The following is a 12296-nucleotide window of genomic DNA, read 5'->3' on the forward strand; positions in this document are numbered from 1 at the left end:
TTTGGAAAATAAAAGCAGTATGGACCTGTTACAGGATGGGTTCTGGAGAGAATAAGCTGTCCTGGAGCTTTATCAGGTAGTTGCTGGTAAAAAAAACAGTGTAGATCCATTACAGTAGGCTCTTGGGTAAATATCCATGCAAAAATTGGGGCTGCTGTAGAGCTGGGGGAGGATTATATGTATTATTTATCATAACTAAGCAAAGAAGCACCAGGAGATGCTTCCTGCATTAATAAATTAAGCTTTTAGCATTCTGTCCAGCACCTGCCTGGAAAGGGTGCCCCTGTTACACATTCTTGATATTAGCAGTCAACAACTGCTAAAATCATGAATCTAAAAGTTAATTATTTCATATTTATTCACTGTGCACATTTTTGCCAAACTATGAAAAAAAACGGAAATTGGAAAAAACTAACCAAAGAGCCAACCATTGGCTGCATGTCCTGCTGTACAACTCACTTTCTGGTTCTGCACCTGCCTTCACTGTGTTGCATGTAGATGGAGCCCTGCAGGTCTCAGTCAACATGCAGCATCACATAACACACATGCACTTGGGTCAATTTCATAAGGTTCAAGCTGGCCTGGTCTTTCTGTTTTTGGAGTGTGATAAGAAACACACAGATATTGGGAGCCCATACAGACTCCATATAATGTCCTGATCAGAATCCTATCCAGAACACCAGTGCTAGAATGGAGCAGTGCTAACCACCCTGATGTGAAGCCTCAATCATCTGATCTAAAGTCAGACACCTTTTACATGCTGTAAACGAAAGAAATTTCAGCTGACCTTTCTTACACCTGTATAAATAGGACACTAAACATCCCCAAGGGACCAGACCTAGATCTATGGGACAGGCAATTACCTGCGGACAGTTCTGCATGATTAGAAACAGTATATTTATCAAACATACTTTATACCATATTCATGTACATAGCACCTAACAGGCCATATTCATAAGTGTACTCGTCTATAAATATGGAACTGTCATTAACAGTAATTATCTTTACAAAAGTTCCTGCTGACAAGAGCTTACAGTCTATTAGAATAAAAGGGAATGTACAGCCGCATACGGAAATAATGATAAAGCAGCAGAGACAAAGCTGCTGGAGAATTTACTGAAAAGCTTCCTTGTAAGGTGGTGTTTGAGAAAGCTGACATACAGGGAGTCGGACGGATATCATGGAGCATGTTCTAGAGGTAAAGGAAAGAAAAGGCTCTTGTGGAATGCAGAGTGGATAGGACGAAGCCTGGAGCAGAGTACAAGAGGACAACTGGGAGAAAGAAAGTATTCGCATTAAAGGTAAGAAAAGTGAAAAGGGAAATACAGAGAGAAAAATATTCCTAGTAAATATAATAACATTATAGACGTAAGCATTATGAGCACTCAGTTTCATCTGAGGCCTCTATTAATGACCCCCATAGATGGCAAACCTCTGCTACTAACCCAGTAACCCATAGCACTTAACTTTAAAGGGATACTGTAATGGGAAAAACATTTTTTTTCAAAATGAATCAGTTAATAGTGCTGCTCCAGCAGAATTCTGCACTGAAATCCATTTCTCAAAAGAGCAAACAGATTTTTTTATATTCAATTTTGAAATCTGACATGGGACTAGACATTTTGTCAATTTCCCAGCTGAACCTGGTCATGTGACTTGTGCCTGCACTTTAGGAGAGAAATGCTTTCTGGCAGGCTGCTGTTTTTCCTTCTCAATGTAACTGAATGTGTCTCAGTGAGACATGGGTTTTTACTATTGAGTGTTGTTCTTAGATCTACCAGGCAGCTGTTATCTTGTGTTAGGGAGCTGTTATCTGGTTACAGTACCTTACCATTGTTCTTTTGTATGGCTGCTGGGGGGAAAAATCGAGGGGGGTGATATCACTCCAACTTGCAGTACAGCAGTAAAAAGTGATTGAAGTTTATTAGAGCACAAGTCACATGACTTGGGGCAGCTGGGAAATTGATAATATGTCTAGGCCCATGTCAGATTTCAAAATTGAATATAAAAAAATCTGTTTGCTCTTTTGAGAAATGGATTTCAGTGCAGAATTCTGCTGGATCAGCACTATAAACTGATTCATTTTGAAAAAAATGTTTTTTCCCATGACAGTATCCCTTTAATCTGCAGTGGACTAATGCAAACAAATGGTTGAATGGATTTAGCACTGTGTAAGAATATGCCAACTGCTTTTGTTTGTAAAAGTATAGTAATGGTTTAGGTTTATTTAAGAAGATTTAAGGTTTAGTGGTCCAAATTACAGAACATTCCCAAGCATTTTAGTGAACAGATCCTATACCTGTATAAGGTTGCCACCTGGCCGGTATTTTACCGACCTGGCCGGTAAAAATGATGGTTGATCCCAATGTTATTAATAGGGAAAAAAGATAAATATATAGGAAAGCCGGTATTTTTTTCCAGAAAAGGTGGCAACCCTAGTTACATTGGGTTACTCTGATTGGGCTTTGCCATGTACATTTGTAGTGGATCCTGAGAGCCAACACTGGTGATTTTAGGACAAACCCATCTGAATGGCCACAAGTTGGGCATCATTATCTATAAAGTGCAGGCTCTTGTACACTCAAGCGCTAAAGAGTGCAGCCTAGTTTCAGAGCCATGCAACGGTTTTTCACCTTCCAAACACTTTTTTCAATTCAGTTGTTTTTAGATTGTTCCCCAGAAATAAAGACTTTTTTTTTCAATTACTTTCCATTATTTATTTTTGACGGTTTTCCCAAAATCCAAGTTTAAAGTTGAATGTCCCTGTCTCTGGAGTCTGGCAGCTCAGTAATTCAGGTGCAGACTCTGAACTGTTACAGTTTTGCAACATTTAGGGGCAGATTTATCAAGGGCTGAATTTCGAAGTACAAAAAAGTCGAAATTCGACCATCGAATTAAAAAACTTTTCAGCAAATTTGGCAATCCTGCGGTCGAATAAAAATCGTCCGATCGAACGATTTTAGCGTACGATCAAAGGATTTTTATTCGATGTGTAAAGACTTAGAAAAATGTTGTAGAAGGTCCCCATAGACTTACATAGCACTTTGGCAGGTTTAATTTGGCGAGATATTGAAGTCAAAGTTTTTTTTAAAGAGACAGTACTTCGATTATCGAATGGTCTAAACGATTTTTACTTTGAATCGAAGTAAATTTGAAGTCGTAGTATCCTATTCGATGGTCGAAGTATCCAAAAAATAATTTAGAATCTTGATTTTTTTTACTTCGAAAATTCCCTCGAATTCACTTCGACCTTTGATAAATCTGCCCCTAAGTTGATCCATTTCTCAGCAGCATCTCTGGACTATTAGCAACTATTGTATCGATTCTAACAGCTGCCTGTAATGAAACCCAGAGATTCTGCTCAGCAGGGAGACAGATAAGAAATGTATCAACTAAATGTATCCATTTAGAACAGTTTACAGGGTCGGCGACCCTCCCTCCCAGAGCTGCTTCAGAAGGTGAAAAATGACACTTTACACTTCAATATTAGAAAAACACACACGTAGAAAATAGAAAGTCATTGGAAAAAGTCGTTATTTCTGGTGATCTATCTGATAACAACTAGTTGTTTGAAGGTGAACCACCACTTTAATAGGCTTCATGATATGTTATATAGTGAATAAAGTACCCCCTCTTGTAAAATATAAGGATATTATAAGTTACCGAGGCGTTTCATGACCATATAAAAACACGAGGCCAAAGGCCGAGTGTTTTTATACAGGTCATGCAACTCCAAGGTAAATTCTAAAATCCTCATATTTTACAACAGGGGGTACTTTATTTATTATAATACACAAATTTCAGTGAGTCATGTGACAGAAATGACATCAGAACTCACCGTTTATAACTGGTGACATCAGTACTCACTATTTATAAGGATATAATTTACAAGATATTCGTGGCTTTTGTGTATTACATATATTTATATATATATATATATATGTAACGACCAGTCAGGCCCTACCCCCGCCTCACTGGGAGTCTCTTGGGACATGCAGCTGTCTATTTATACCGTTCTCCTCATCACCCCAGTTTCTTTAGACTTTCTTTGTCACAAAACATGCTTTGTATTGTTTCTATTCCTGCCCTGATGCTCTGATTGGATTAAGCACTAGGGCTGCTACTCACTCTGCTTCACCTCCCCCTGCTCTCCCCACCCTGGCTGTCTCATGTTCTTTCTCTTTATCTCCCCTTCCAGCATCAGTGCAGTGCAGCCAACCTCTACCCAGTGGCCTGCTAATGCAGGAGAGCTTGTCTGCACCACAGCGATGCTTGGAAGGAGACAGGGAGAGAAAGAAAGAGACAGCCAGGGTGGGGAAAGCTGCAGCAGCCTTTGCAAATGCTGAGAGGTGCAAGAAGACAGCTTGGGATGCAGAGATACAGCCTTGTCAGGACTAAAAGCACCTGTGACAGACAAACATGAAAAGGAATTGGGCAGAAGGTGAGGCACTTGTAATAGACAGTGACCCCTAACTATCTTCTATTGCTTTACCAGGATCTTATAAGAGAAAATCCAGTGCGAGGAAGAATGTGGGAGGAGAAGGTCCAGAAATAGCATCCAGGTCACAAGGGAGCCCTTCTGTGAGAGCGAGGAAGGAGCTGCTTGTGACTGAGATGTCCTTGATGATTTCTCTAACTTGTCACGTGTCAGGGGCTTGGGCTGTCAGGGGATGCTGGGAACTGTAGTCGAATTAAAGCCCCAGAGCAGCAGGTTGAAAATGGCTGTGATACGAGGGGAATTTTTTCTGGTGTACGTGTCCAGCCTGTGAGTTAGTCGAGAGCGAGTGTTTATTACATTAGGGACTGTCATTAGGGATTCATAGCTGGCCACAGGGACATAAAGGAGTACTTTCCATGTCTCCACCCATATCCCTAAAGGAGGGCTAAACAGGGAATGTTGTGTATGTAGCATGAGGCGTGTGAATACTGTCTGTTTTCAGAAAGCTTTCACCGAATTTCATTTAGAAGAGTGATGTTGCTTTACAAAGTGGCTGCTACAGTGTAGTCCTCTTCTAGTGGCCATCTGATTGGCTGCCTTTCTGGAAGGGACACACTGATTGGTTAAAGCCAGGCAATGTTTAGAACGGTCCTGGATTGAAGCTTGGCTGCACCACATCGTTGATGCTCAGAAGGAGATAGAGAGAGAGGCAGAGAGAGAGAGAGACAGCTGTGGCAAAGAGAGCGTTGAAGGCAGGGTGGAAAGAAAGGATATGTGGCACCCTTGGTGACAGCTGAAGAAAAAGACTGCTGGCAGACAAATAGGGACAGCTTGGCAGAAAGAGATACAGCATGGAGAGAAAGAAGAGGCAACTCTGATCAGGAGAGACTGTCGATCAAAGAGAAGAATCAGCAAGAAAGGCAAGTCACCTGTTGAAAGACACAGACCCCCCTGTAGTTCAATATATTGTGACATAATGTGAAACAGAAAACCCGATGAAGGGGAGAGTCTTGGAAGAGGAGATCCAGGTATAGACAACAGACAGCTCCCAAAGAGACAGCCAGTGAGAGGGGTGAGAAGCTTGGCACTTTTCAGGCTGTGTGTAATCTATCACTTCAGTGGGGATCTTCAACCTGCCAATGGCAATGCTGTTGGGGGAATTGCTGCAGCAGGAGGATGATTGGTACTTGTGAGAAGTGTCATTAATTACTCAGTTATATTGTATATCATGGAAAAGAAGCTGCTACATTATGTGTGTGGCATTGAGAGAGTCATGTGGCCTGAGAGAATGATTGCTCATGTCTGAGACTGGCTGTAGGCAGGGTATGTCTCTGGCAGTCGAGTAACTACTAATTTGTCTCTGGGAGAGAGCTGTCTCTTTGTCAGTGTGGGAAAGTGCTGTGTCTCTAGAGAGTATATAAGTGCTGCACACATTCTGGAGCTGACTGCTATGCTAAATAACTTTCTGACAGTGAAACTGAGAGTAACATACTGAGAGTAATCTACTGATGAAGTTCAGTCAGTGCATGTGCAGTACAGTCTGTGACCCTCAGATAAATTGGGGGAACACAAGAAAAGCCATTAGCTGTTACCAGAAAAACTTGGCCCTCTACCAGCTGCCTTGTCTATAGTTATGCCCCTTTCTCCCTGTTCTTGGTACTTTTCTAATTCGGGTGATTTTGGAATTGCAGTTCATTTCAGAGGTACTGCAGTTCCTATTCAGTGGTACCACTCTGAGTTGATCATTCGTGTCAGCAGTTTCAGCTTCTTGGGTGTTGTGAATGGCTGTGGTTGTGTATTTGTATAGGGAGCAAGTCTTTGCTTGCTGTTATGTATTTGTATGAATGATATGTTTCCCCTCAGTGTAACAATATGTAATTAAAGGGGACATTTATCTTTGAAAACACATTAAGACTATGATATTCTAAAGGCACACTGCGAAAGGTTTTTGTCGTATGTGTGTGTTTAGACTTTCTATTCGACCTGGTTCTTGCCTGTTAGCTGGTTGTCAGGGGCAGAAATTTAAAGAGGAATGTGCCAGTTTTTTTTACCCACAATACATGCAGAGGGGAACATTGTATATCAATATGGGTGCAAATGAGTGTCATTTTGGTAAAATGCAATAAGTTGCAACATGCATGTATTCCCCCTGCATTTGTTCGAATGGCATCATTTCCAACATGTAGAGTTAAAGGGGTGGTACAACTTTAAGTTAAAAGGATACTGTCTTGGTAAAAAATTTTTTTTTCAAAATGAACCAGTTAATAGTGCTGCTCCAGCAGAATTCTGCACTGAAATCCATTTCTCAAAAGAGCAAACAGATTTTTTTATATTCAATTTTGAAATCTGACATGGGGCTAGACATAGTGTCAATTTCCCAACTGCCCCTGGTCATGTGACTTGTGCCTGCACTTTAGGAGAGAAATGCTTTCTGGCAGGCTGCTGTTTTTCCTTCTCAATGTAACAGAATGTGTCTCAGTGGGACATGGGTTTTTATTATTGAGTGTTCTTAGATCTACCAGGCAGCTGTTATCTTGTGTTAGGGAGCTGCTATCTGGTTACCTTTCCATTGTTCTTTTGTCTAGCCCCATGTCAGATTTCAAAATTGAATATAAAAAAATCTGTTTGCTCTTTTGAGAAATGGATTTCAGTGCAGAATCCAAGGTTGCATCGTCCGTAGGCGCACTTACACACAGTTTAGCAGAAGCAGCAGGATAGACATAACTTTAAGGAGCATATTTTGATGAAGGTACTATTAAAGGAACAGTAACATCAAAAAATTAAAGTGTTTTAAAGCAATAAAAATATAATGCAATGTTTCCCTGCCGCTCAGGCAGCAGCCCCAATGGGCCTCGGAACCCCCAGTCCAACGCTGGATGTTAGCCACATCTTGCATCTGATTTGCTACCACATGTAGCAGCAGTTGTGCTTGTTTTAATGTATTGAGTTCAATTGCAACAAGTGTGACTCCCCCACAGCCGCAGTTATGCTGAAATTGTGGAAGAAAATACTACGATGTGTGGAAAAATATTGTCTGGAAATGCACTTTGTACATTGCATTAAGGTAAGGAAATGAGCCCTTAGATGTGTTTGTTGCTGTATATATGTATATATATACAATATATGTATTGTATCCTGCTAGCATATACACTGAGGTGTTGGTGGCCGCCATGTCTGCGAGGACATGTAGTAACATGGAGGACTCCAACCGACTTTGCATTCTGTCGTTTCTGATTCAGTGCAAAGGAGCAGGGCCATTTGGGGGAGTCTGGTGAGTGTGGTTTGGGGTGCGCACTCTCTGTGTTTACAGTAAAAACTGTTATATCTTGGAGTGGTTGTGTTACAAAATTGTAATATGCGCAGTTGAAGTGGCACTTTTATCTAAAGCTATACTTTAGCAGGGGTTTTGTGGTTTTCTATTATAAGGATTGCTGGTCTGAATATTGTAAGATGTCAGGGATTGGTTACATATACAGGCCATTTTTTGTCATGTCAGACGTTGCACAGATACAACAAACAGAATCCTTAGCCAGCTTAAAACTGACAGTTGCAGTACTATAACTTTATGAAGTAGCAAGAGTTAACTGCCCCTGTAGAATGAAGAGGGTGCTGGTTTCACATTAAAGGGGAAGGAAACCTAGTCGGCGCAAACCCCCCACCCCCTCTCCCGTTTGTTGCCCACCCTCCTTCCTCCCCCCTGGCCTACCCGTCCCGCTGGGCAAATGCCCCTAACTTGTTACTTACCCTTCTGCGCAGGTCCAGTCCAGTGAGTTCACCGACGACATCTTCTTCCACGCGATCTTCTTCCTGCTGTGAACGACGTTTTGGCGCATGCGCAGTAGGATCATTTCGCCGGTACGGATCTACTGCACATGCGCCAAAAGTCACGCGCATGCGCAGTATATCGTACCGGCGAAATGATCCTACTGCGCATGCGCCGTTCAAAGTAGGAAGAAGATCGCGTGAAAGAAGATGTCGTCGGTGAACTCCCTGGACTGGACCTGCGCAGAAGGGTTTGCGCCGACTAGGTTTCCTTCCCCTTTAAGAGCAATGGCACATCACACACCCACAAATTAAGAGCAATGGCACACAGCAAATTTGTCACCTGAGTGAATTATTTGTGGATTAATAACAAAAACAAAAATTGCCTTCCATAGACTATGGCAATCCCAATGATCCAAATCCCACTATAGTCAGCAGTTGTTGTAGGGAGTGGCTTGTCTGTACAGATATAGGGAAGAGGAGACAGTTGTAAGGGTAAAAAACAAAACAATGTCTTATTTGTACTTTATCATGAGTAACATGGAAAAAAATAATATTACACCCTGAAACAGCTGAGCTTTCCTCTTTTTTTTTAAAGGGACCATTGCAAAAGAAACAGTTAACACATTGGTGGCTTTCTTTCCCCTTTAACTTTCTTAAAGTACAGTACATGGGGAGGCACATTTTTCAAGGGCGGAATTTCAAATTGACGTGAGTTTTTTCAAACTCTCTTAAATTTTTATGTATTCGAAATTCTATTATGTAAGAAAAAAATGGAATAGCTAAAACTCGGACAAATTTTACCTACCCGAAAACTCAAATCAAATTCATTAGAATTCAACCAAACACAATACAATTTATTTCTCTAAAAAAAACATCTCCAAATTGGTCACTGGACCTCTCCCATTGACTTATACAGTAATTTGGCAGGTTCTAGGTGGTGAATAGTCAAATTCGAATTCTTAAAGGGCCAAAGTTTGATGAATCTTGAAAAGATAAGTTTTTTTTTTTTAAAATGAACTCGAATCGAGTTTGGATAATTCCCTAGTCAAATTTGACATTTTTGACCATAATAAAAACTTTGAAAGTTCTAATTTAAATTTTCAATTCGACCCTTAATAAATCTGCCCCTTATAGTGCAGCAAAAAAACAAGTGCTGATACAGGAACACTGTGCAGTGAATAATTTGAATATTCTGCACAACGGTAGGACAGGGGAGATTATGTCCTGCCCTGGAGACTTTCCAGTATGATGACTTGCAGACACAATAATCTGTGAGTTTTGGAGGAAGTGGTTTCCGTGTGGTTTCTAACAATACTCATGTGTGATGCTTGGGGGGGGGAACTATCTGACATAATGTATTTATTTCTCTCTCATGATAAAGGGTTTGTTCACCTTCCATATACTTCATTTTCAATTTAGTTGTTTTTAGATAGTACACCAGAAATTAAAGCTTTTTCCAGCTGCTTTCTAATTTTGTATTTTTTATGTTTCTTGTTATATTAAAGGGGACCTGTCACCCAAAAAAAATATTCCAAATCCTAATTTATCACATTAGTCAAGCAAAATAAACTTTAATTACAATGTATAAAGTATTTGAATCTTGTTTCCATCAGTCTGGGATTTCAAAATGATAGCAAGCAGGCAGGAGCCATTTTGTGCACACTGTTATTAAGACAAGCCTTGTATCATCTCAGAATCTTGTTTGTGCACCAGAATGGAGGACTTGATGTCTATCCTCATGCACTGGGTACAGAATGAAATGGTTAAGAGAGCTGGGGGAATGTGGGGAGAGCAGTGACATTTAGGAAGTGCAAAATGGAAAGTGAAAGTAATTGCCTGCCCTGCCTCTATGCCTAGGAATAGAGGAGGGGCAGGCAATATTTGATTGACAGCTGAGATTTTGAAACGAGTTTACAACAGCTATGAATGCTTTAATAAAAAAAAGGAATTTTGATTTCATGTCTAATTTGGAAGGGACTTTTATTATACAGATTTTTATGTCTGTGTGACAGGTCCACTTTAACTAATATTAACAAAGTTTAAGGCTAATGACGCCTGGAGTTGTGCCTCTCCTTTTCTCTGCTTGGGTGTTTTCCCCACAAAGACAAAGCAAAGCACTTCATCTGCTTTTGCATGTGTCTACACTGAAATGACATCAACCTGTGTGCAGATATTGGCGTGTAAATCCCATAGTGTATCGGCTTTTCTCCGCTTGTGGAAAGAAGTGCAAGCTGAGACACAGTTGAGCGGTCAGGACTAAAGCTGGCCATACATACAGACAGGGCCGTATTTATATTAAGGCCGGGTGCCTATAAATTATTGTTTTTTTACATTAAAAAAAAAAATCGCCCAGCCTCTTCCATGGATTTCCATCCGGGGAAAGAGCTGGGGGGATGAGGGGTAGGGGGCTGGACTGGTTTGCGGTATTGTGCGCGCATGACGTAGGGGGCGTATTTAGTTCTGATGCCTAGGACAGCTTTGCCCTAAATATAGTTCTGCGTACAGATCCGCTCGTTTGGCTAGCGGACCAGTAACACCAAAAAAATTAAAGCATTTTAAAGTAATGAAAATATCATGTAGTGTTGCCCTGAACTGGTAAAACTGACGTGTTTGCTTCAGAAACACTACTATAGTTCATATAAACAAGCTGCTGTGTAATGGATGAAAATTAACGTGTCCATTTTCAGCACATAGCACATAGCCAAACTAGAAGAGTAGAAGGAGCAGACATCATACCAGTGCTATCACTGGTGTGATGTCTGCTCCTTCCATTCTTCTGGTTTGGCCTTAGTGAACATGATCTTGCCGTGTTATAGGTGGAACTACTAGAATTATCCATTTACCAATCCCCTTGTGCTGCTCATAATGGAGTTTGCTGCTATAAACTTCCGGGCCTGTCTAAGTAAGGGTTTGCCTACTTGGGTTGCAGGAGATGCAAGACATAAGTAAACCAGGGGGACTGTGCACCTAAGAAACTGTGTTTTTGGGGATATACTGATAAGGTTGATAATGCTTGAAAGCTTTAACAAAATGTTACACCATGGCAATCATATGAGTACAGGTTTGGGAGTTACAGTTCCATCGATTTATTTAGCATCACACAATATAGTGGCCATAAATATTCTGCTTCCTTGTAACAAGCGTAAGGCATCTCCAACACTGTATATTTAACTGTGTTTATAAAGATTTTCTTATTGTATATTTTTTTTATATTATTATATATATTATTTAGATTGCCTTACTGTTTCAATCGCATGTAGGTGTACATTGTATTCAGTAAGCCGTAAGGTGAACAGATTAAAGCTGCCAATATTGGTCCTTTAGAGCGATTTGGCAGTTTATCTGCCCGTGTGTGGGGATTCCCGACGGGTCCTCCTGATCGATATCACGCCAAAAATTGGGCAGATATCGATCGGTCAATTTTAATATTTTCCACGATCCTGGACCGGATTGGCTAGTTGATGCGGTCCTGCGACCCAGCGTCCAAGGGCCAAACGTTCGGATTCACCCAATATCGCCCAGCCATTATGGGTTAAGATCCGCTCATTTGCCAAACAAGCGGATCTTATAGTGTATGGCCACCTTAAGGCCTAAAGTTTTTTTGTGCCTGAGGCATAATGGGTAAAGCAGGAGTAAAACTTGCAACACCAAGACCCAGAGTCCAGTGACTTTGTGAAAGGGCACTTTATGAGCGCCACTAGGGATCCACATACTGTATTACTTACTGACCTGCCCCAAAAAAGCAATGGTGTTTCGTGCCTTGGGCCAAGGCGTTATTTGTATACATAATTGCAATTGAAATCTGCTTCTGTCTATCCTTTGCTATTGCTATCTCAGAAACAGCCAACATCAGACTGGAGGGGTCCAGTGCACACCAGGGCTACTGCATTAGGGGCCCGCACCCCCCCGCCCGCCCCAGCCTCAATCTTGCTCTGCAGTCCCTGTGTGTATCTTTTACGACTGTGATAGGGACCATCCAGGGAGGTTAGGGGACACCGACCAGGGAGTGGGTGTGAGTTGGTAGGTGCCCACCATGTTTTTCCCCAGTGTCCGGCTGGCCCAGTACGACTCTGGAAACAGCATATCACCTTTC

At 41.3% G+C, this 12296-nt stretch overlaps 1 protein-coding gene across 1 annotated transcript in view; it reads left to right on the forward strand.

Moving 5' to 3' along the window:
- Window positions 1-4205: 4205 nt before the first annotated feature.
- b4galnt4.L (beta-1,4-N-acetyl-galactosaminyl transferase 4 L homeolog) overlaps window positions 4206-12296 on the forward strand; it is a 54077-nt gene continuing 45986 nt past the window's right edge. The window contains exon 1 of the mRNA XM_018257467.2: window positions 4206-4441. The gene's annotated coding sequence lies outside the window, so the exon portion shown is untranslated. The remainder of the gene's footprint in view (window positions 4442-12296) is intronic.

The sequence above is a fragment of the Xenopus laevis genome, chromosome 4L (assembly GCF_017654675.1).
Source record: "Xenopus laevis strain J_2021 chromosome 4L, Xenopus_laevis_v10.1, whole genome shotgun sequence".
Lineage (NCBI taxonomy): Eukaryota > Metazoa > Chordata > Amphibia > Anura > Pipidae > Xenopus > Xenopus laevis.